General features: G+C 58.4%; 1 long non-coding RNA gene across 15 annotated transcripts; it reads left to right on the forward strand.

The window, feature by feature from the left end:
- The first annotated feature begins 656 nt into the window (after positions 1 to 656).
- On the forward strand, positions 657 to 21155 carry LOC139077787 (uncharacterized). Of its 15 annotated transcripts, none has more exons than XR_011530270.1 (11): positions 657 to 1449; positions 1547 to 4136; positions 4234 to 6823; positions 6921 to 9510; positions 9608 to 12197; positions 12295 to 14884; positions 14982 to 16570; positions 17108 to 17571; positions 17669 to 17745; positions 18506 to 18625; positions 18792 to 21155. It is a non-coding gene; the product is annotated as an uncharacterized lncRNA (long non-coding RNA). The 15 variants fall into 15 exon arrangements; XR_011530276.1 differs by having other exon boundaries at positions 14982 to 15149; positions 15819 to 17571; XR_011530282.1 differs by lacking the exon at positions 18792 to 21155 and having other exon boundaries at positions 14982 to 15149; positions 15819 to 16570; positions 18506 to 18745.
- Positions 21156 to 21564: the final 409 nt, after the last annotated feature.

Here is a 21564-nt window from a genome sequence, read left to right on the forward strand (position 1 = left end):
CTCTGGGTCGCTGCTGCGGCTGCCGCTGCCATTTCTCCCGCTACCGCCACTGCGGCCTCCGCCCCTGCTGATTGCCTAGCTGCCGCCACCACCACCACAGTGTGGGCCGGCCCTGGCGGAGAGACGTGGGCTCGCCAGTCACCACTGAGGCCTCAAATCCAGACCCTCGTGGGTTGGCAATGGATCAGACGGGGTGGCGGGGCAGGATGAAATCCGGCGAGGTGGAGGTGCGGTGTCCCGCTCTAAATGACGGTCGTGGCAAGCAACCGTCAATCCATTGATCCTGAGGCTGATTCCTCCGCTAGATGTGGGCAGAGGAGGCCCATTCCCTGGCCACAGAGCACAGGGGCCCCTGTCTCTCCCGGTGCCTTTCAGGAATCTGTTGAATGCCACTCTGGCTGACGGCGCCCCTCTACCAGCCACCCCCAAGACCATCGTCCTCCCTCAGGTACCTGGGCATGGCCAGTGAGGACCCTGGTTTGGAGGGTGCTGCTCCCTGTTGGGCACAGCAGTTGCCCGCGAGCGTCTCCCTTCTGCAGAGGCAAGGACGCTTCCCAGAAAACTCTCAGTCCTCACGGCTCTTTCCTCCAGAGTTGTCCTGCTGAGAGTCTTGGCCCAGGTGGCAGCCACGGCCAGCCTCCTTTGGGCAGAGCAGCAAGCCATGTGGTGCTCGTCTCTGTGTGCCTCGCATCCGTGCACTCAGGGAGAGGGCCAGGGGAGGGCCTTTCTTAGTGCCTAGTTGCCGATTTCTCACAAACGAGTGCCCTCCGCAGCAGGGAAACATGGGTGTCCTGACTCGAGAGAAGAGGGTGGGACTTGCTGATGGAAGAGCCTGCCCGGTGCGTTCTTGTGGCCTGTGGGGCCTGCCTTGTGTGGCAAACTCCTTTGGCGGGTCATTCTCAACCTTCTGGCTTGACAAGGGTTTTCCTCGCCCTGGAGTTTGAAGGTCCAAGTTGTGTTGTGAGACCGTGCTATTTTTTGGCAGGGCAAATGAGGCCTTGGGGCAACCAGGTGGCAGAGGGATCACCTTGATCTCCTCCCCAGTCCGGTTTTGGCAGACAGGGCCCAACCTCGATTTCCAAAGAAGGATGCAAGGACCCGAGCAGAAGGATTTCAGAGGAGCTTAGACACAGCTGAAGGGAGTGGGAACCCTGTGCCGTACGACACGTGCGCCCTCGAGGAGGAGGAGAGAATCATGGAGCAAGCACAGAGAGCAGAAACGTCAAGATGGGCATGTGTGGATTTGGGGTCCAGGAAGGAAAGATGGAGAGAGAGCCTGAGTGTTTCTGAGGCAGTATTTCGAGATTCCAAGACTGACAGGGACCCCAAGCCATCCTTTGGGCCACAAGAACCACCCCCGCAGGCGTCACCACCAAGAATATCCCATCTGAGATTGGAAGAGGAAATGTGCTGATCGCTACCTCAAGGTCTGAGACATGTACAGAGAGGGTGAGTTGAAAGAAAAATGCAGAGAGAGCCCCTTCGAAGGAATGCTCCCCAACACGAAGACCTTCCACCGACACGCACCCCCCCTCCCCCAACCCAGGGACCTCCTTCCCAGTCGAAAGACTGGAAGCAGGGACGTGAAGTGTTGGAAGGACAAAACAAAGAGCTGAACTGCAAGTGAGTCAATCGTGAAATTGCCATCCAGTACGCGGATGAGTCTGTCCACTTGTCCCAAAATGATATTCCTCTTCCTGATCATGGCACCATGGTGAGCTGAAGTTTGAGCACTGGGGAAGGGGGCTGGGGGAGCATGGCGCCACAGCACCTTCTTGGACCTCTTTGGGCCCCTTCCCTGCGAGTGTCAAAAGAGTTCCCGATAAGGTCTTCCGGCGTTCTTGGGTTTGGAAAGGTGTCTCTTGGGATGGAGGGGGCGGCTCTTCCAACTGCTGGTCCGAAGCCTTGGCCAGGTCAGGCGCACCTGCAGGACACCCAGGAAAGACAACAAGGTGGGGAAAAGAAGAATCATACTCGGCCGCACGGCTGAACACAGCCACTTGGCCACACATCCACAAGGTGAGCGGGAGGAATGGGGAGTGCAGGGAGGCCCGAGCCATGCAGGCCAGCCCCATCCCTCTACTCGCAGGGGCAGATCCGGAGGCCTGGGCTGTGCCTCCAGGCGCTGAAGCCCCTGATTCAGCAAAAGTGCCTGGAACCACACAGGCAGTCCTGTCTCGGGGTCACAGGGCAGACTGTATCCTCCACTGTCCCAGGCGAGCCTTCAAAGATGACCTGAGGAAGGGATGTCAGTGCTAGGCTCCTGGTCCACTTGGTCAGCCTGGCCCTATCCGGCCAGCTCCATCTTCCAAGCCAGAACCATCCATCCTTGCTTCTTGCCTTACTTCCTTCTCCATTCATCCTTTCAATCCTTCATCTGCAGGTCCCACTGATGGACGCAGACCACAGCATGCGCCTGCACAAGCACCTGGCCAGCGGCAGAGGGCGTGCCCACTCTCTCCGAGCCAGATGGACCCGTCGCTTAGCAACCGCGTGGCTCGTTGTGAGGCCAGAGGCGCTCGTTGCCGCACACGCGCGGTGGGGTTGGAGGGCTGGCTTCCACTCCAGGGCGCTGGGCTCTCGGAGGGGTGAGGGAGAGGCCAGGATGACCAATGGGAGCGGTGAGAGGAGGGGGGGAGGTGAGGGCGTGCCCACTTTCCTCTCCTCAGGTCCCTGAGAACCCAGATCTCTGGGTCGCTGCTGCGGCTGCCGCTGCCATTTCTCCCGCTACCGCCACTGCGGCCTCCGCCCCTGCTGATTGCCTAGCTGCCGCCACCACCACCACAGTGTGGGCCGGCCCTGGCGGAGAGACGTGGGCTCGCCAGTCACCACTGAGGCCTCAAATCCAGACCCTCGTGGGTTGGCAATGGATCAGACGGGGTGGCGGGGCAGGATGAAATCCGGCGAGGTGGAGGTGCGGTGTCCCGCTCTAAATGACGGTCGTGGCAAGCAACCGTCAATCCATTGATCCTGAGGCTGATTCCTCCGCTAGATGTGGGCAGAGGAGGCCCATTCCCTGGCCACAGAGCACAGGGGCCCCTGTCTCTCCCGGTGCCTTTCAGGAATCTGTTGAATGCCACTCTGGCTGACGGCGCCCCTCTACCAGCCACCCCCAAGACCATCGTCCTCCCTCAGGTACCTGGGCATGGCCAGTGAGGACCCTGGTTTGGAGGGTGCTGCTCCCTGTTGGGCACAGCAGTTGCCCGCGAGCGTCTCCCTTCTGCAGAGGCAAGGACGCTTCCCAGAAAACTCTCAGTCCTCACGGCTCTTTCCTCCAGAGTTGTCCTGCTGAGAGTCTTGGCCCAGGTGGCAGCCACGGCCAGCCTCCTTTGGACAGAGCAGCAAGCCATGTGGTGCTCGTCTCTGTGTGCCTCGCATCCGTGCACTCAGGGAGAGGGCCAGGGGAGGGCCTTTCTTAGTGCCTAGTTGCCGATTTCTCACAAACGAGTGCCCTCCGCAGCAGGGAAACATGGGTGTCCTGACTCGAGAGAAGAGGGTGGGACTTGCTGATGGAAGAGCCTGCCCGGTGCGTTCTTGTGGCCTGTGGGGCCTGCCTTGTGTGGCGAACTCCTTTGGCGGGTCATTCTCAACCTTCTGGCTTGACAAGGGTTTTCCTCGCCCTGGAGTTTGAAGGTCCAAGTTGTGTTGTGAGACCGTGCTATTTTTTGGCAGGGCAAATGAGGCCTTGGGGCAACCAGGTGGCAGAGGGATCACCTTGATCTCCTCCCCAGTCCGGTTTTGGCAGACAGGGCCCAACCTCGATTTCCAAAGAAGGATGCAAGGACCCGAGCAGAAGGATTTCAGAGGAGCTTAGACACAGCTGAAGGGAGTGGGAACCCTGTGCCGTACGACACGTGCGCCCTCGAGGAGGAGGAGAGAATCATGGAGCAAGCACAGAGAGCAGAAACGTCAAGATGGGCATGTGTGGATTTGGGGTCCAGGAAGGAAAGATGGAGAGAGAGCCTGAGTGTTTCTGAGGCAGTATTTCGAGATTCCAAGACTGACAGGGACCCCAAGCCATCCTTTGGGCCACAAGAACCACCCCCGCAGGCGTCACCACCAAGAATATCCCATCTGAGATTGGAAGAGGAAATGTGCTGATCGCTACCTCAAGGTCTGAGACATGTACAGAGAGGGTGAGTTGAAAGAAAAATGCAGAGAGAGCCCCTTCGAAGGAATGCTCCCCAACACGAAGACCTTCCACCGACACGCACCCCCCCTCCCCCAACCCAGGGACCTCCTTCCCAGTCGAAAGACTGGAAGCAGGGACGTGAAGTGTTGGAAGGACAAAACAAAGAGCTGAACTGCAAGTGAGTCAATCGTGAAATTGCCATCCAGTACGCGGATGAGTCTGTCCACTTGTCCCAAAATGATATTCCTCTTCCTGATCATGGCACCATGGTGAGCTGAAGTTTGAGCACTGGGGAAGGGGGCTGGGGGAGCATGGCGCCACAGCACCTTCTTGGACCTCTTTGGGCCCCTTCCCTGCGAGTGTCAAAAGAGTTCCCGATAAGGTCTTCCGGCGTTCTTGGGTTTGGAAAGGTGTCTCTTGGGATGGAGGGGGCGGCTCTTCCAACTGCTGGTCCGAAGCCTTGGCCAGGTCAGGCGCACCTGCAGGACACCCAGGAAAGACAACAAGGTGGGGAAAAGAAGAATCATACTCGGCCGCACGGCTGAACACAGCCACTTGGCCACACATCCACAAGGTGAGCGGGAGGAATGGGGAGTGCAGGGAGGCCCGAGCCATGCAGGCCAGCCCCATCCCTCTACTCGCAGGGGCAGATCCGGAGGCCTGGGCTGTGCCTCCAGGCGCTGAAGCCCCTGATTCAGCAAAAGTGCCTGGAACCACACAGGCAGTCCTGTCTCGGGGTCACAGGGCAGACTGTATCCTCCACTGTCCCAGGCGAGCCTTCAAAGATGACCTGAGGAAGGGATGTCAGTGCTAGGCTCCTGGTCCACTTGGTCAGCCTGGCCCTATCCGGCCAGCTCCATCTTCCAAGCCAGAACCATCCATCCTTGCTTCTTGCCTTACTTCCTTCTCCATTCATCCTTTCAATCCTTCATCTGCAGGTCCCACTGATGGACGCAGACCACAGCATGCGCCTGCACAAGCACCTGGCCAGCGGCAGAGGGCGTGCCCACTCTCTCCGAGCCAGATGGACCCGTCGCTTAGCAACCGCGTGGCTCGTTGTGAGGCCAGAGGCGCTCGTTGCCGCACACGCGCGGTGGGGTTGGAGGGCTGGCTTCCACTCCAGGGCGCTGGGCTCTCGGAGGGGTGAGGGAGAGGCCAGGATGACCAATGGGAGCGGTGAGAGGAGGGGGGGAGGTGAGGGCGTGCCCACTTTCCTCTCCTCAGGTCCCTGAGAACCCAGATCTCTGGGTCGCTGCTGCGGCTGCCGCTGCCATTTCTCCCGCTACCGCCACTGCGGCCTCCGCCCCTGCTGATTGCCTAGCTGCCGCCACCACCACCACAGTGTGGGCCGGCCCTGGCGGAGAGACGTGGGCTCGCCAGTCACCACTGAGGCCTCAAATCCAGACCCTCGTGGGTTGGCAATGGATCAGACGGGGTGGCGGGGCAGGATGAAATCCGGCGAGGTGGAGGTGCGGTGTCCCGCTCTAAATGACGGTCGTGGCAAGCAACCGTCAATCCATTGATCCTGAGGCTGATTCCTCCGCTAGATGTGGGCAGAGGAGGCCCATTCCCTGGCCACAGAGCACAGGGGCCCCTGTCTCTCCCGGTGCCTTTCAGGAATCTGTTGAATGCCACTCTGGCTGACGGCGCCCCTCTACCAGCCACCCCCAAGACCATCGTCCTCCCTCAGGTACCTGGGCATGGCCAGTGAGGACCCTGGTTTGGAGGGTGCTGCTCCCTGTTGGGCACAGCAGTTGCCCGCGAGCGTCTCCCTTCTGCAGAGGCAAGGACGCTTCCCAGAAAACTCTCAGTCCTCACGGCTCTTTCCTCCAGAGTTGTCCTGCTGAGAGTCTTGGCCCAGGTGGCAGCCACGGCCAGCCTCCTTTGGACAGAGCAGCAAGCCATGTGGTGCTCGTCTCTGTGTGCCTCGCATCCGTGCACTCAGGGAGAGGGCCAGGGGAGGGCCTTTCTTAGTGCCTAGTTGCCGATTTCTCACAAACGAGTGCCCTCCGCAGCAGGGAAACATGGGTGTCCTGACTCGAGAGAAGAGGGTGGGACTTGCTGATGGAAGAGCCTGCCCGGTGCGTTCTTGTGGCCTGTGGGGCCTGCCTTGTGTGGCGAACTCCTTTGGCGGGTCATTCTCAACCTTCTGGCTTGACAAGGGTTTTCCTCGCCCTGGAGTTTGAAGGTCCAAGTTGTGTTGTGAGACCGTGCTATTTTTTGGCAGGGCAAATGAGGCCTTGGGGCAACCAGGTGGCAGAGGGATCACCTTGATCTCCTCCCCAGTCCGGTTTTGGCAGACAGGGCCCAACCTCGATTTCCAAAGAAGGATGCAAGGACCCGAGCAGAAGGATTTCAGAGGAGCTTAGACACAGCTGAAGGGAGTGGGAACCCTGTGCCGTACGACACGTGCGCCCTCGAGGAGGAGGAGAGAATCATGGAGCAAGCACAGAGAGCAGAAACGTCAAGATGGGCATGTGTGGATTTGGGGTCCAGGAAGGAAAGATGGAGAGAGAGCCTGAGTGTTTCTGAGGCAGTATTTCGAGATTCCAAGACTGACAGGGACCCCAAGCCATCCTTTGGGCCACAAGAACCACCCCCGCAGGCGTCACCACCAAGAATATCCCATCTGAGATTGGAAGAGGAAATGTGCTGATCGCTACCTCAAGGTCTGAGACATGTACAGAGAGGGTGAGTTGAAAGAAAAATGCAGAGAGAGCCCCTTCGAAGGAATGCTCCCCAACACGAAGACCTTCCACCGACACGCACCCCCCCTCCCCCAACCCAGGGACCTCCTTCCCAGTCGAAAGACTGGAAGCAGGGACGTGAAGTGTTGGAAGGACAAAACAAAGAGCTGAACTGCAAGTGAGTCAATCGTGAAATTGCCATCCAGTACGCGGATGAGTCTGTCCACTTGTCCCAAAATGATATTCCTCTTCCTGATCATGGCACCATGGTGAGCTGAAGTTTGAGCACTGGGGAAGGGGGCTGGGGGAGCATGGCGCCACAGCACCTTCTTGGACCTCTTTGGGCCCCTTCCCTGCGAGTGTCAAAAGAGTTCCCGATAAGGTCTTCCGGCGTTCTTGGGTTTGGAAAGGTGTCTCTTGGGATGGAGGGGGCGGCTCTTCCAACTGCTGGTCCGAAGCCTTGGCCAGGTCAGGCGCACCTGCAGGACACCCAGGAAAGACAACAAGGTGGGGAAAAGAAGAATCATACTCGGCCGCACGGCTGAACACAGCCACTTGGCCACACATCCACAAGGTGAGCGGGAGGAATGGGGAGTGCAGGGAGGCCCGAGCCATGCAGGCCAGCCCCATCCCTCTACTCGCAGGGGCAGATCCGGAGGCCTGGGCTGGGCCTCCAGGCGCTGAAGCCCCTGATTCAGCAAAAGTGCCTGGAACCACACAGGCAGTCCTGTCTCGGGGTCACAGGGCAGACTGTATCCTCCACTGTCCCAGGCGAGCCTTCAAAGATGACCTGAGGAAGGGATGTCAGTGCTAGGCTCCTGGTCCACTTGGTCAGCCTGGCCCTATCCGGCCAGCTCCATCTTCCAAGCCAGAACCATCCATCCTTGCTTCTTGCCTTACTTCCTTCTCCATTCATCCTTTCAATCCTTCATCTGCAGGTCCCACTGATGGACGCAGACCACAGCATGCGCCTGCACAAGCACCTGGCCAGCGGCAGAGGGCGTGCCCACTCTCTCCGAGCCAGATGGACCCGTCGCTTAGCAACCGCGTGGCTCGTTGTGAGGCCAGAGGCGCTCGTTGCCGCACACGCGCGGTGGGGTTGGAGGGCTGGCTTCCACTCCAGGGCGCTGGGCTCTCGGAGGGGTGAGGGAGAGGCCAGGATGACCAATGGGAGCGGTGAGAGGAGGGGGGGAGGTGAGGGCGTGCCCACTTTCCTCTCCTCAGGTCCCTGAGAACCCAGATCTCTGGGTCGCTGCTGCGGCTGCCGCTGCCATTTCTCCCGCTACCGCCACTGCGGCCTCCGCCCCTGCTGATTGCCTAGCTGCCGCCACCACCACCACAGTGTGGGCCGGCCCTGGCGGAGAGACGTGGGCTCGCCAGTCACCACTGAGGCCTCAAATCCAGACCCTCGTGGGTTGGCAATGGATCAGACGGGGTGGCGGGGCAGGATGAAATCCGGCGAGGTGGAGGTGCGGTGTCCCGCTCTAAATGAGGGTCGTGGCAAGCAACCGTCAATCCATTGATCCTGAGGCTGATTCCTCCGCTAGATGTGGGCAGAGGAGGCCCATTCCCTGGCCACAGAGCACAGGGGCCCCTGTCTCTCCCGGTGCCTTTCAGGAATCTGTTGAATGCCACTCTGGCTGACGGCGCCCCTCTACCAGCCACCCCCAAGACCATCGTCCTCCCTCAGGTACCTGGGCATGGCCAGTGAGGACCCTGGTTTGGAGGGTGCTGCTCCCTGTTGGGCACAGCAGTTGCCCGCGAGCGTCTCCCTTCTGCAGAGGCAAGGACGCTTCCCAGAAAACTCTCAGTCCTCACGGCTCTTTCCTCCAGAGTTGTCCTGCTGAGAGTCTTGGCCCAGGTGGCAGCCACGGCCAGCCTCCTTTGGACAGAGCAGCAAGCCATGTGGTGCTCGTCTCTGTGTGCCTCGCATCCGTGCACTCAGGGAGAGGGCCAGGGGAGGGCCTTTCTTAGTGCCTAGTTGCCGATTTCTCACAAACGAGTGCCCTCCGCAGCAGGGAAACATGGGTGTCCTGACTCGAGAGAAGAGGGTGGGACTTGCTGATGGAAGAGCCTGCCCGGTGCGTTCTTGTGGCCTGTGGGGCCTGCCTTGTGTGGCGAACTCCTTTGGCGGGTCATTCTCAACCTTCTGGCTTGACAAGGGTTTTCCTCGCCCTGGAGTTTGAAGGTCCAAGTTGTGTTGTGAGACCGTGCTATTTTTTGGCAGGGCAAATGAGGCCTTGGGGCAACCAGGTGGCAGAGGGATCACCTTGATCTCCTCCCCAGTCCGGTTTTGGCAGACAGGGCCCAACCTCGATTTCCAAAGAAGGATGCAAGGACCCGAGCAGAAGGATTTCAGAGGAGCTTAGACACAGCTGAAGGGAGTGGGAACCCTGTGCCGTACGACACGTGCGCCCTCGAGGAGGAGGAGAGAATCATGGAGCAAGCACAGAGAGCAGAAACGTCAAGATGGGCATGTGTGGATTTGGGGTCCAGGAAGGAAAGATGGAGAGAGAGCCTGAGTGTTTCTGAGGCAGTATTTCGAGATTCCAAGACTGACAGGGACCCCAAGCCATCCTTTGGGCCACAAGAACCACCCCCGCAGGCGTCACCACCAAGAATATCCCATCTGAGATTGGAAGAGGAAATGTGCTGATCGCTACCTCAAGGTCTGAGACATGTACAGAGAGGGTGAGTTGAAAGAAAAATGCAGAGAGAGCCCCTTCGAAGGAATGCTCCCCAACACGAAGACCTTCCACCGACACGCACCCCCCCTCCCCCAACCCAGGGACCTCCTTCCCAGTCGAAAGACTGGAAGCAGGGACGTGAAGTGTTGGAAGGACAAAACAAAGAGCTGAACTGCAAGTGAGTCAATCGTGAAATTGCCATCCAGTACGCGGATGAGTCTGTCCACTTGTCCCAAAATGATATTCCTCTTCCTGATCATGGCACCATGGTGAGCTGAAGTTTGAGCACTGGGGAAGGGGGCTGGGGGAGCATGGCGCCACAGCACCTTCTTGGACCTCTTTGGGCCCCTTCCCTGCGAGTGTCAAAAGAGTTCCCGATAAGGTCTTCCGGCGTTCTTGGGTTTGGAAAGGTGTCTCTTGGGATGGAGGGGGCGGCTCTTCCAACTGCTGGTCCGAAGCCTTGGCCAGGTCAGGCGCACCTGCAGGACACCCAGGAAAGACAACAAGGTGGGGAAAAGAAGAATCATACTCGGCCGCACGGCTGAACACAGCCACTTGGCCACACATCCACAAGGTGAGCGGGAGGAATGGGGAGTGCAGGGAGGCCCGAGCCATGCAGGCCAGCCCCATCCCTCTACTCGCAGGGGCAGATCCGGAGGCCTGGGCTGTGCCTCCAGGCGCTGAAGCCCCTGATTCAGCAAAAGTGCCTGGAACCACACAGGCAGTCCTGTCTCGGGGTCACAGGGCAGACTGTATCCTCCACTGTCCCAGGCGAGCCTTCAAAGATGACCTGAGGAAGGGATGTCAGTGCTAGGCTCCTGGTCCACTTGGTCAGCCTGGCCCTATCCGGCCAGCTCCATCTTCCAAGCCAGAACCATCCATCCTTGCTTCTTGCCTTACTTCCTTCTCCATTCATCCTTTCAATCCTTCATCTGCAGGTCCCACTGATGGACGCAGACCACAGCATGCGCCTGCACAAGCACCTGGCCAGCGGCAGAGGGCGTGCCCACTCTCTCCGAGCCAGATGGACCCGTCGCTTAGCAACCGCGTGGCTCGTTGTGAGGCCAGAGGCGCTCGTTGCCGCACACGCGCGGTGGGGTTGGAGGGCTGGCTTCCACTCCAGGGCGCTGGGCTCTCGGAGGGGTGAGGGAGAGGCCAGGATGACCAATGGGAGCGGTGAGAGGAGGGGGGGAGGTGAGGGCGTGCCCACTTTCCTCTCCTCAGGTCCCTGAGAACCCAGATCTCTGGGTCGCTGCTGCGGCTGCCGCTGCCATTTCTCCCGCTACCGCCACTGCGGCCTCCGCCCCTGCTGATTGCCTAGCTGCCGCCACCACCACCACAGTGTGGGCCGGCCCTGGCGGAGAGACGTGGGCTCGCCAGTCACCACTGAGGCCTCAAATCCAGACCCTCGTGGGTTGGCAATGGATCAGACGGGGTGGCGGGGCAGGATGAAATCCGGCGAGGTGGAGGTGCGGTGTCCCGCTCTAAATGACGGTCGTGGCAAGCAACCGTCAATCCATTGATCCTGAGGCTGATTCCTCCGCTAGATGTGGGCAGAGGAGGCCCATTCCCTGGCCACAGAGCACAGGGGCCCCTGTCTCTCCCGGTGCCTTTCAGGAATCTGTTGAATGCCACTCTGGCTGACGGCGCCCCTCTACCAGCCACCCCCAAGACCATCGTCCTCCCTCAGGTACCTGGGCATGGCCAGTGAGGACCCTGGTTTGGAGGGTGCTGCTCCCTGTTGGGCACAGCAGTTGCCCGCGAGCGTCTCCCTTCTGCAGAGGCAAGGACGCTTCCCAGAAAACTCTCAGTCCTCACGGCTCTTTCCTCCAGAGTTGTCCTGCTGAGAGTCTTGGCCCAGGTGGCAGCCACGGCCAGCCTCCTTTGGACAGAGCAGCAAGCCATGTGGTGCTCGTCTCTGTGTGCCTCGCATCCGTGCACTCAGGGAGAGGGCCAGGGGAGGGCCTTTCTTAGTGCCTAGTTGCCGATTTCTCACAAACGAGTGCCCTCCGCAGCAGGGAAACATGGGTGTCCTGACTCGAGAGAAGAGGGTGGGACTTGCTGATGGAAGAGCCTGCCCGGTGCGTTCTTGTGGCCTGTGGGGCCTGCCTTGTGTGGCGAACTCCTTTGGCGGGTCATTCTCAACCTTCTGGCTTGACAAGGGTTTTCCTCGCCCTGGAGTTTGAAGGTCCAAGTTGTGTTGTGAGACCGTGCTATTTTTTGGCAGGGCAAATGAGGCCTTGGGGCAACCAGGTGGCAGAGGGATCACCTTGATCTCCTCCCCAGTCCGGTTTTGGCAGACAGGGCCCAACCTCGATTTCCAAAGAAGGATGCAAGGACCCGAGCAGAAGGATTTCAGAGGAGCTTAGACACAGCTGAAGGGAGTGGGAACCCTGTGCCGTACGACACGTGCGCCCTCGAGGAGGAGGAGAGAATCATGGAGCAAGCACAGAGAGCAGAAACGTCAAGATGGGCATGTGTGGATTTGGGGTCCAGGAAGGAAAGATGGAGAGAGAGCCTGAGTGTTTCTGAGGCAGTATTTCGAGATTCCAAGACTGACAGGGACCCCAAGCCATCCTTTGGGCCACAAGAACCACCCCCGCAGGCGTCACCACCAAGAATATCCCATCTGAGATTGGAAGAGGAAATGTGCTGATCGCTACCTCAAGGTCTGAGACATGTACAGAGAGGGTGAGTTGAAAGAAAAATGCAGAGAGAGCCCCTTCGAAGGAATGCTCCCCAACACGAAGACCTTCCACCGACACGCACCCCCCCTCCCCCAACCCAGGGACCTCCTTCCCAGTCGAAAGACTGGAAGCAGGGACGTGAAGTGTTGGAAGGACAAAACAAAGAGCTGAACTGCAAGTGAGTCAATCGTGAAATTGCCATCCAGTACGCGGATGAGTCTGTCCACTTGTCCCAAAATGATATTCCTCTTCCTGATCATGGCACCATGGTGAGCTGAAGTTTGAGCACTGGGGAAGGGGGCTGGGGGAGCATGGCGCCACAGCACCTTCTTGGACCTCTTTGGGCCCCTTCCCTGCGAGTGTCAAAAGAGTTCCCGATAAGGTCTTCCGGCGTTCTTGGGTTTGGAAAGGTGTCTCTTGGGATGGAGGGGGCGGCTCTTCCAACTGCTGGTCCGAAGCCTTGGCCAGGTCAGGCGCACCTGCAGGACACCCAGGAAAGACAACAAGGTGGGGAAAAGAAGAATCATACTCGGCCGCACGGCTGAACACAGCCACTTGGCCACACATCCACAAGGTGAGCGGGAGGAATGGGGAGTGCAGGGAGGCCCGAGCCATGCAGGCCAGCCCCATCCCTCTACTCGCAGGGGCAGATCCGGAGGCCTGGGCTGTGCCTCCAGGCGCTGAAGCCCCTGATTCAGCAAAAGTGCCTGGAACCACACAGGCAGTCCTGTCTCGGGGTCACAGGGCAGACTGTATCCTCCACTGTCCCAGGCGAGCCTTCAAAGATGACCTGAGGAAGGGATGTCAGTGCTAGGCTCCTGGTCCACTTGGTCAGCCTGGCCCTATCCGGCCAGCTCCATCTTCCAAGCCAGAACCATCCATCCTTGCTTCTTGCCTTACTTCCTTCTCCATTCATCCTTTCAATCCTTCATCTGCAGGTCCCACTGATGGACGCAGACCACAGCATGCGCCTGCACAAGCACCTGGCCAGCGGCAGAGGGCGTGCCCACTCTCTCCGAGCCAGATGGACCCGTCGCTTAGCAACCGCGTGGCTCGTTGTGAGGCCAGAGGCGCTCGTTGCCGCACACGCGCGGTGGGGTTGGAGGGCTGGCTTCCACTCCAGGGCGCTGGGCTCTCGGAGGGGTGAGGGAGAGGCCAGGATGACCAATGGGAGCGGTGAGAGGAGGGGGGGAGGTGAGGGCGTGCCCACTTTCCTCTCCTCAGGTCCCTGAGAACCCAGATCTCTGGGTCGCTGCTGCGGCTGCCGCTGCCATTTCTCCCGCTACCGCCACTGCGGCCTCCGCCCCTGCTGATTGCCTAGCTGCCGCCACCACCACCACAGTGTGGGCCGGCCCTGGCGGAGAGACGTGGGCTCGCCAGTCACCACTGAGGCCTCAAATCCAGACCCTCGTGGGTTGGCAATGGATCAGACGGGGTGGCGGGGCAGGATGAAATCCGGCGAGGTGGAGGTGCGGTGTCCCGCTCTAAATGACGGTCGTGGCAAGCAACCGTCAATCCATTGATCCTGAGGCTGATTCCTCCGCTAGATGTGGGCAGAGGAGGCCCATTCCCTGGCCACAGAGCACAGGGGCCCCTGTCTCTCCCGGTGCCTTTCAGGAATCTGTTGAATGCCACTCTGGCTGACGGCGCCCCTCTACCAGCCACCCCCAAGACCATCGTCCTCCCTCAGGTACCTGGGCATGGCCAGTGAGGACCCTGGTTTGGAGGGTGCTGCTCCCTGTTGGGCACAGCAGTTGCCCGCGAGCGTCTCCCTTCTGCAGAGGCAAGGACGCTTCCCAGAAAACTCTCAGTCCTCACGGCTCTTTCCTCCAGAGTTGTCCTGCTGAGAGTCTTGGCCCAGGTGGCAGCCACGGCCAGCCTCCTTTGGACAGAGCAGCAAGCCATGTGGTGCTCGTCTCTGTGTGCCTCGCATCCGTGCACTCAGGGAGAGGGCCAGGGGAGGGCCTTTCTTAGTGCCTAGTTGCCGATTTCTGACAAACGAGTGCCCTCCGCAGCAGGGAAACATGGGTGTCCTGACTCGAGAGAAGAGGGTGGGACTTGCTGATGGAAGAGCCTGCCCGGTGCGTTCTTGTGGCCTGTGGGGCCTGCCTTGTGTGGCAAACTCCTTTGGCGGGTCATTCTCAACCTTCTGGCTTGACAAGGGTTTTCCTCGCCCTGGAGTTTGAAGGTCCAAGTTGTGTTGTGAGACCGTGCTATTTTTTGGCAGGGCAAATGAGGCCTTGGGGCAACCAGGTGGCAGAGGGATCACCTTGATCTCCTCCCCAGTCCGGTTTTGGCAGACAGGGCCCAACCTCGATTTCCAAAGAAGGATGCAAGGACCCGAGCAGAAGGATTTCAGAGGAGCTTAGACACAGCTGAAGGGAGTGGGAACCCTGTGCCGTACGACACGTGCGCCCTCGAGGAGGAGGAGAGAATCATGGAGCAAGCACAGAGAGCAGAAACGTCAAGATGGGCATGTGTGGATTTGGGGTCCAGGAAGGAAAGATGGAGAGAGAGCCTGAGTGTTTCTGAGGCAGTATTTCGAGATTCCAAGACTGACAGGGACCCCAAGCCATCCTTTGGGCCACAAGAACCACCCCCGCAGGCGTCACCACCAAGAATATCCCATCTGAGATTGGAAGAGGAAATGTGCTGATCGCTACCTCAAGGTCTGAGACATGTACAGAGAGGGTGAGTTGAAAGAAAAATGCAGAGAGAGCCCCTTCGAAGGAATGCTCCCCAACACGAAGACCTTCCACCGACACGCACCCCCCCTCCCCCAACCCAGGGACCTCCTTCCCAGTCGAAAGACTGGAAGCAGGGACGTGAAGTGTTGGAAGGACAAAACAAAGAGCTGAACTGCAAGTGAGTCAATCGTGAAATTGCCATCCAGTACGCGGATGAGTCTGTCCACTTGTCCCAAAATGATATTCCTCTTCCTGATCATGGCACCATGGTGAGCTGAAGTTTGAGCACTGGGGAAGGGGGCTGGGGGAGCATGGCGCCACAGCACCTTCTTGGACCTCTTTGGGCCCCTTCCCTGCGAGTGTCAAAAGAGTTCCCGATAAGGTCTTCCGGCGTTCTTGGGTTTGGAAAGGTGTCTCTTGGGATGGAGGGGGCGGCTCTTCCAACTGCTGGTCCGAAGCCTTGGCCAGGTCAGGCGCACCTGCAGGACACCCAGGAAAGACAACAAGGTGGGGAAAAGAAGAATCATACTCGGCCGCACGGCTGAACACAGCCACTTGGCCACACATCCACAAGGTGAGCGGGAGGAATGGGGAGTGCAGGGAGGCCCGAGCCATGCAGGCCAGCCCCATCCCTCTACTCGCAGGGGCAGATCCGGAGGCCTGGGCTGTGCCTCCAGGCGCTGAAGCCCCTGATTCAGCAAAAGTGCCTGGAACCACACAGGCAGTCCTGTCTCGGGGTCACAGGGCAGACTGTATCCTCCACTGTCCCAGGCGAGCCTTCAAAGATGACCTGAGGAAGGGATGTCAGTGCTAGGCTCCTGGTCCACTTGGTCAGCCTGGCCCTATCCGGCCAGCTCCATCTTCCAAGCCAGAACCATCCATCCTTGCTTCTTGCCTTACTTCCTTCTCCATTCATCCTTTCAATCCTTCATCTGCAGGTCCCACTGATGGACGCAGACCACAGCATGCGCCTGCACAAGCACCTGGCCAGCGGCAGAGGGCGTGCCCACTCTCTCCGAGCCAGATGGACCCGTCGCTTAGCAACCGCGTGGCTCGTTGTGAGGCCAGAGGCGCTCGTTGCCGCACACGCGCGGTGGGGTTGGAGGGCTGGCTTCCACTCCAGGGCGCTGGGCTCTCGGAGGGGTGAGGGAGAGGCCAGGATGACCAATGGGAGCGGTGAGAGGAGGGGGGGAGGTGAGGGCGTGCCCACTTTCCTCTCCTCAGGTCCCTGAGAACCCAGATCTCTGGGTCGCTGCTGCGGCTGCCGCTGCCATTTCTCCCGCTACCGCCACTGCGGCCTCCGCCCCTGCTGATTGCCTAGCTGCCGCCACCACCACCACAGTGTGGGCCGGCCCTGGCGGAGAGACGTGGGCTCGCCAGTCACCACTGAGGCCTCAAATCCAGACCCTCGTGGGTTGGCAATGGATCAGACGGGGTGGCGGGGCAGGATGAAATCCGGCGAGGTGGAGGTGCGGTGTCCCGCTCTAAATGACGGTCGTGGCAAGCAACCGTCAATCCATTGATCCTGAGGCTGATTCCTCCGCTAGATGTGGGCAGAGGAGGCCCATTCCCTGGCCACAGAGCACAGGGGCCCCTGTCTCTCCCGGTGCCTTTCAGGAATCTGTTGAATGCCACTCTGGCTGACGGCGCCCCTCTACCAGCCACCCCCAAGACCATCGTCCTCCCTCAGGTACCTGGGCATGGCCAGTGAGGACCCTGGTTTGGAGGGTGCTGCTCCCTGTTGGGCACAGCAGTTGCCCGCGAGCGTCTCCCTTCTGCAGAGGCAAGGACGCTTCCCAGAAAACTCTCAGTCCTCACGGCTCTTTCCTCCAGAGTTGTCCTGCTGAGAGTCTTGGCCCAGGTGGCAGCCACGGCCAGCCTCCTTTGGGCAGAGCAGCAAGCCATGTGGTGCTCGTCTCTGTGTGCCTCGCATCCGTGCACTCAGGGAGAGGGCCAGGGGAGGGCCTTTCTTAGTGCCTAGTTGCCGATTTCTCACAAACGAGTGCCCTCCGCAGCAGGGAAACATGGGTGTCCTGACTCGAGAGAAGAGGGTGGGACTTGCTGATGGAAGAGCCTGCCCGGTGCGTTCTTGTGGCCTGTGGGGCCTGCCTTGTGTGGCAAACTCCTTTGGCGGGTCATTCTCAACCTTCTGGCTTGACAAGGGTTTTCCTCGCCCTGGAGTTTGAAGGTCCAAGTTGTGTTGTGAGACCGTGCTTTTTTTTGGCAGGACAAATGAGGCCTTGGGGCAACCAGGTGGCAGAGGGATCACCTTGATCTCCTCCCCAGTCCGGTTTTGGCAGACAGGGCCCAACCTCGATTTCCAAAGAAGGATGCAAGGACCCGAGCAGAAGGATTTCAGAGGAGCTTAGACACAGCTGAAGGGAGTGGGAACCCTGTGCCGTACGACACGTGCGCCCTCGAGGAGGAGGAGAGAATCATGGAGCAAGCACAGAGAGCAGAAACGTCAAGATGGGCATGTGTGGATTTGGGGTCCAGGAAGGAAAGATGGAGAGAGAGCCTGAGTGTTTCTGAGGCAGTATTTCGAGATTCCAAGACTGACAGGGACCCCAAGCCATCCTTTGGGCCACAAGAACCACCCCCGCAGGCGTCACCACCAAGAATATCCCATCTGAGATTGGAAGAGGAAATGTGCTGATCGCTACCTCAAGGTCTGAGACATGTACAGAGAGGGTGAGTTGAAAGAAAAATGCAGAGAGAGCCCCTTCGAAGGAATGCTCCCCAACACGAAGACCTTCCACCGACACGCACCCCCCCTCCCCCAACCCAGGGACCTCCTTCGCAGTCGAAAGACTGGAAACAGGGACGTGAAGTGTTGGAAGGACAAAACAAAGAGCTGAACTGCAAGTGAGTCAGTTGTGAATTTGCCATCCAGTACGCGGATGAGTCTGTCCACTTGTCCCAAAATGATATTCCTCTTCCTGATCATGGCACCATGGTGAGCTGAAGTTTGAGCACTGGGGAAGGGGGCTGGGGGAGCATGGCGCCACAGCACCTTCTTGGACCTCTTTGGGCCCCTTCCCTGCGAGTGTCAAAAGAGTTCCCGATAAGGTCTTCCGGCGTTCTTGGGTTTGGAAAGGTGTCTCTTGGGATGGAGGGGGCGGCTCTTCCAACTGCTGGTCCGAAGCCTTGGCCAGGTCAGGCGCACCTGCAGGACACCCAGGAAAGACAACAAGGTGGGGAAAAGAAGAATCATACTCGGCCGCACGGCTGAACACAGCCACTTGGCCACACATCCACAAGGTGAGCGGGAGGAATGGGGAGTGCAGGGAGGCCCGAGCCATGCAGGCCAGCCCCATCCCTCTACTCGCAGGGGCAGATCCGGAGGCCTGGGCTGTGCCTCCAGGCGCTGAAGCCCCTGATTCAGCAAAAGTGCCTGGAACCACACAGGCAGTCCTGTCTCGGGGTCACAGGGCAGACTGTATCCTCCACTGTCCCAGGCGAGCCTTCAAAGATGACCTGAGGAAGGGATGTCAGTGCTAGGCTCCTGGTCCACTTGGTCAGCCTGGCCCTATCCGGCCAGCTCCATCTTCCAAGCCAGAACCATCCATCCTTGCTTCTTGCCTTACTTCCTTCTCCATTCATCCTTTCAATGCTTCATCTGCAGGTCCCACTGATGGACGCAGACCACAGCATGCGCCTGCACAAGCACCTGGCCAGCGGCAGAGGGCGTGCCCACTCTCTCCGAGCCAGATGGACCCGTCGCTTAGCAACCGCGTGGCTCGTTGTGAGGCCAGAGGCGCTCGTTGCCGCACACGCGCGGTGGGGTTGGAGGGCTGGCTTCCACTCCAGGGCGCTGGGCTCTCGGAGGGGTGAGGGAGAGGCCAGGATGACCAATGGGAGCGGTGAGAGGAGGGGGGGTGGTGAGGGCGTGCCCACTTTCCTCTCCTCAGGTATCTGAGAACCCAGATCTCGGGGCGTTGCTGCCGCTGCCATTTCTCCTTCCTCCGTCGTCCCCTCCAGCACCGCCACTGCCCCAGCTGATTTCCTACCCGTTCCCCACACCCCCGTGGTGTGGGCTGGACTTTCTGCTGAGAGGCCAGCATGTCAGTCACCACTGAGGTCTCAAATGTGGACCAGGGTGGCTTGGCAATGGGTCCGACGGGCTGGTGGGGCACGATGAAATCTGGTGAGGTCGGGGTGAGGAAGATCTCCCAGTCTCGCTCTCAATGATGGTGATGGCAATTGTCAATCCATTGACTCTGAGACGGTTTGCTCCCCTAGATGTGAGCAGGGGAGGCCTATTCCTTGGCCACAGACCACAGGGGCCCCTGCCTCTGCCGGCGCCTTTCAGGAACCTGTTGAATAGCCCTCTCCCCCCAGCGCCCCTCCACCCTCTCTGCCCTAGACCATCTTCCCTCAGGAGCTGGGTCATGACGGGCGCAGACCTGTATGTGCAGTGTGCTCCTCCCTGGTCAGGCACACAAGTTGTCTGGCAGCATCCTCCTCAGACAGGCAGGAGGACGCTTCCCGGAAAACTTGCAGGACTCAGGGCTCTTTCCTCCATTGTTGTCTTGGTGAGAGTCTTGGCTTGGGTGGCAGGTACAGCCAGCCTCCTTTGAACAAAGCATGCAAGCCATAGGGTGCTCCTTTCCCTCAGCCCCACATCTGTGCACTCAGGGTGAGGACGAGCGGATGGTCTTCCTCCGCCCTTAGTCATGGATTTCCTCCAAGATTACTGTCCTAGGCAGCAGGGAAGCATGGCTTTCCTTACCCAGGAGAAGAGGGCAAGACCTGCTGACGGAAGAGCATGAGTGGTGGGCTCCCTGTTCCTCAGGTGGCCTGCCTAGGGGTGGCCAGACTCCTTTTTCAAGTCTTTTTCAGGCTGCTGACTTGACAAAGCCTTTCTTCCTCCTGGAGTTTAAAAGTTTGGGTCGTGCTATGAGGACGTGTTTTTTCAAGGAAAAAATGAGGCCTAGGAGGAACCAGGTGGCAGAGGGCTAGCCTTGATCTCCTCTCCAGTCCAGTGTTGGCAAACAGGTCCAGACTAAGACTTCCAAAGAATGGAAGCAGTGACCTGAGCAAAAGGGTTTAAGAGGAGGTGAGACACAGCTGAAGGAAATGGGAACCCTGTGCCCTGAAACACATGGGCTCTCAAGTAAGAGGAGAGAATCCTAGAAAAGACTGAGGAGCAAACAGAAGCACAGAGAACAGAAACATCAAGACAACATGTGTGGATTTGGTATCCAGTAGGGAAAGATTGAGAGAGAGCCTGAGTGTTTCTGAGGCAGTGTTTGGAGATTCCAAGATTGGCACTGACCCCAAACCATTCTTTGGACCATAAGAAGAACCCCCGGAGGGGTCATCATCAAGAATATCTTGTGCAGGACCACGAGAGAAACTGTGCTGAGTGCCACCCCAAGGTCTGAGAAGCTTGCAGACAGGGTGAAAAGAAAGAAAAAGCAGAGAAAGCACCTTCCAAGGAGCACCCCTTGCCCAGAAGACCCCCCACATCATCACTGCTAACCCCTGGGAACCCATCTAGAAGAGTGGCAGCCAGAGGATGAAGCACTGGAAGGCCAGAACAGACAGCTAACCTGCAAGTGGGTCAGTGGTGAATTTGCCATCCAGTCTGCAGTTGAGAGCCTTATCATCCAAACTGGCTTTCCTCTTCTTGTTCATGCCACCACAGTGAGGTCAGATTTTAGCACTGGGGGCAGGGGGCTAGGGGAGCATCAGAGCCATAAGCACCTTTTTGGACCTCTTTGAGCACCTCTCCTGCAAGTGTCACATGAGTTCCTGATAAGGTCTTCTGGCGTTCTTATGTTTGGAAAAGTGTCTCTCAGGATGGAGAGGGCCGTCTTCCAACTGCCAGTCTGAAGCCTTGCCCAAGTCAGGCACATCTTCAGGACACCCAGGAAAGCCAACAAGGAGGGGGAAAAGAATCACACTCAGCCACACAACTGAATGGATAAGGAAGAGGAATAAGGATGGTAGCCTGAGGAGCCCTAACATTAAGAGGTTACCATAGGAAACTAAGAAGGAGCCACTAATGGGTAAGAGGAAAACCAAGAATGTATAATGTCACAGAAACCAAGTGAAGAAAGTGCATCAAGGAGGAGGGAGTGATCAGTTGTGTCAAGTGCTGCTAATAGGTCAGATAGAATAAGAATTGAAAGTCAACCATCAGGTTTAGTAAGATGAAGATTATTGGTAATCTCGACAAGAGCAGTTTTGGTAGAGTGATGGGTGCAAAAGTCTGATTAGAGTGGATTCAGGAGAGAACAAGAGAAAATAAATTGCAAGCAGGAAACATAGATAATATTTTCTATATTATATTGCTAGATATGGGGCAGTGGTTGATGGGAGAGGGGAATAAAGAAAAGCGTGTATGTGTGCTGTTTGTTTTCAAGGTGAGGGATTTGCTGGAGCCAAGAACTTGAGGGGCTGGCCCCGTGGCGGAGCGGTTAAGTTCCCATGTTCTGCTGCTGCGGCCCAGGGTTTTGCTGGGTTAGATCCTGGGCACACACATGGCAACACTCATCAGGCCACCTGAGGCGGCGTCCCACATACCACAACTAGAAGGATCCACAACTGAAATATACAACTATGTACTAGGGGGATTTGGGGAGAAAAAGAAAAAGAAAAGAACTTGAAAGACAAAAGCGGGTGGGGTCTAGTGCCCAAGTGGAGGGACTACCTTTAGATAATATGTTTGGTTCATTT

The sequence above is a fragment of the Equus przewalskii genome, chromosome 20, assembly GCF_037783145.1.
Source record: "Equus przewalskii isolate Varuska chromosome 20, EquPr2, whole genome shotgun sequence".
In the NCBI taxonomy this organism is placed as follows: domain Eukaryota; kingdom Metazoa; phylum Chordata; class Mammalia; order Perissodactyla; family Equidae; genus Equus; species Equus przewalskii.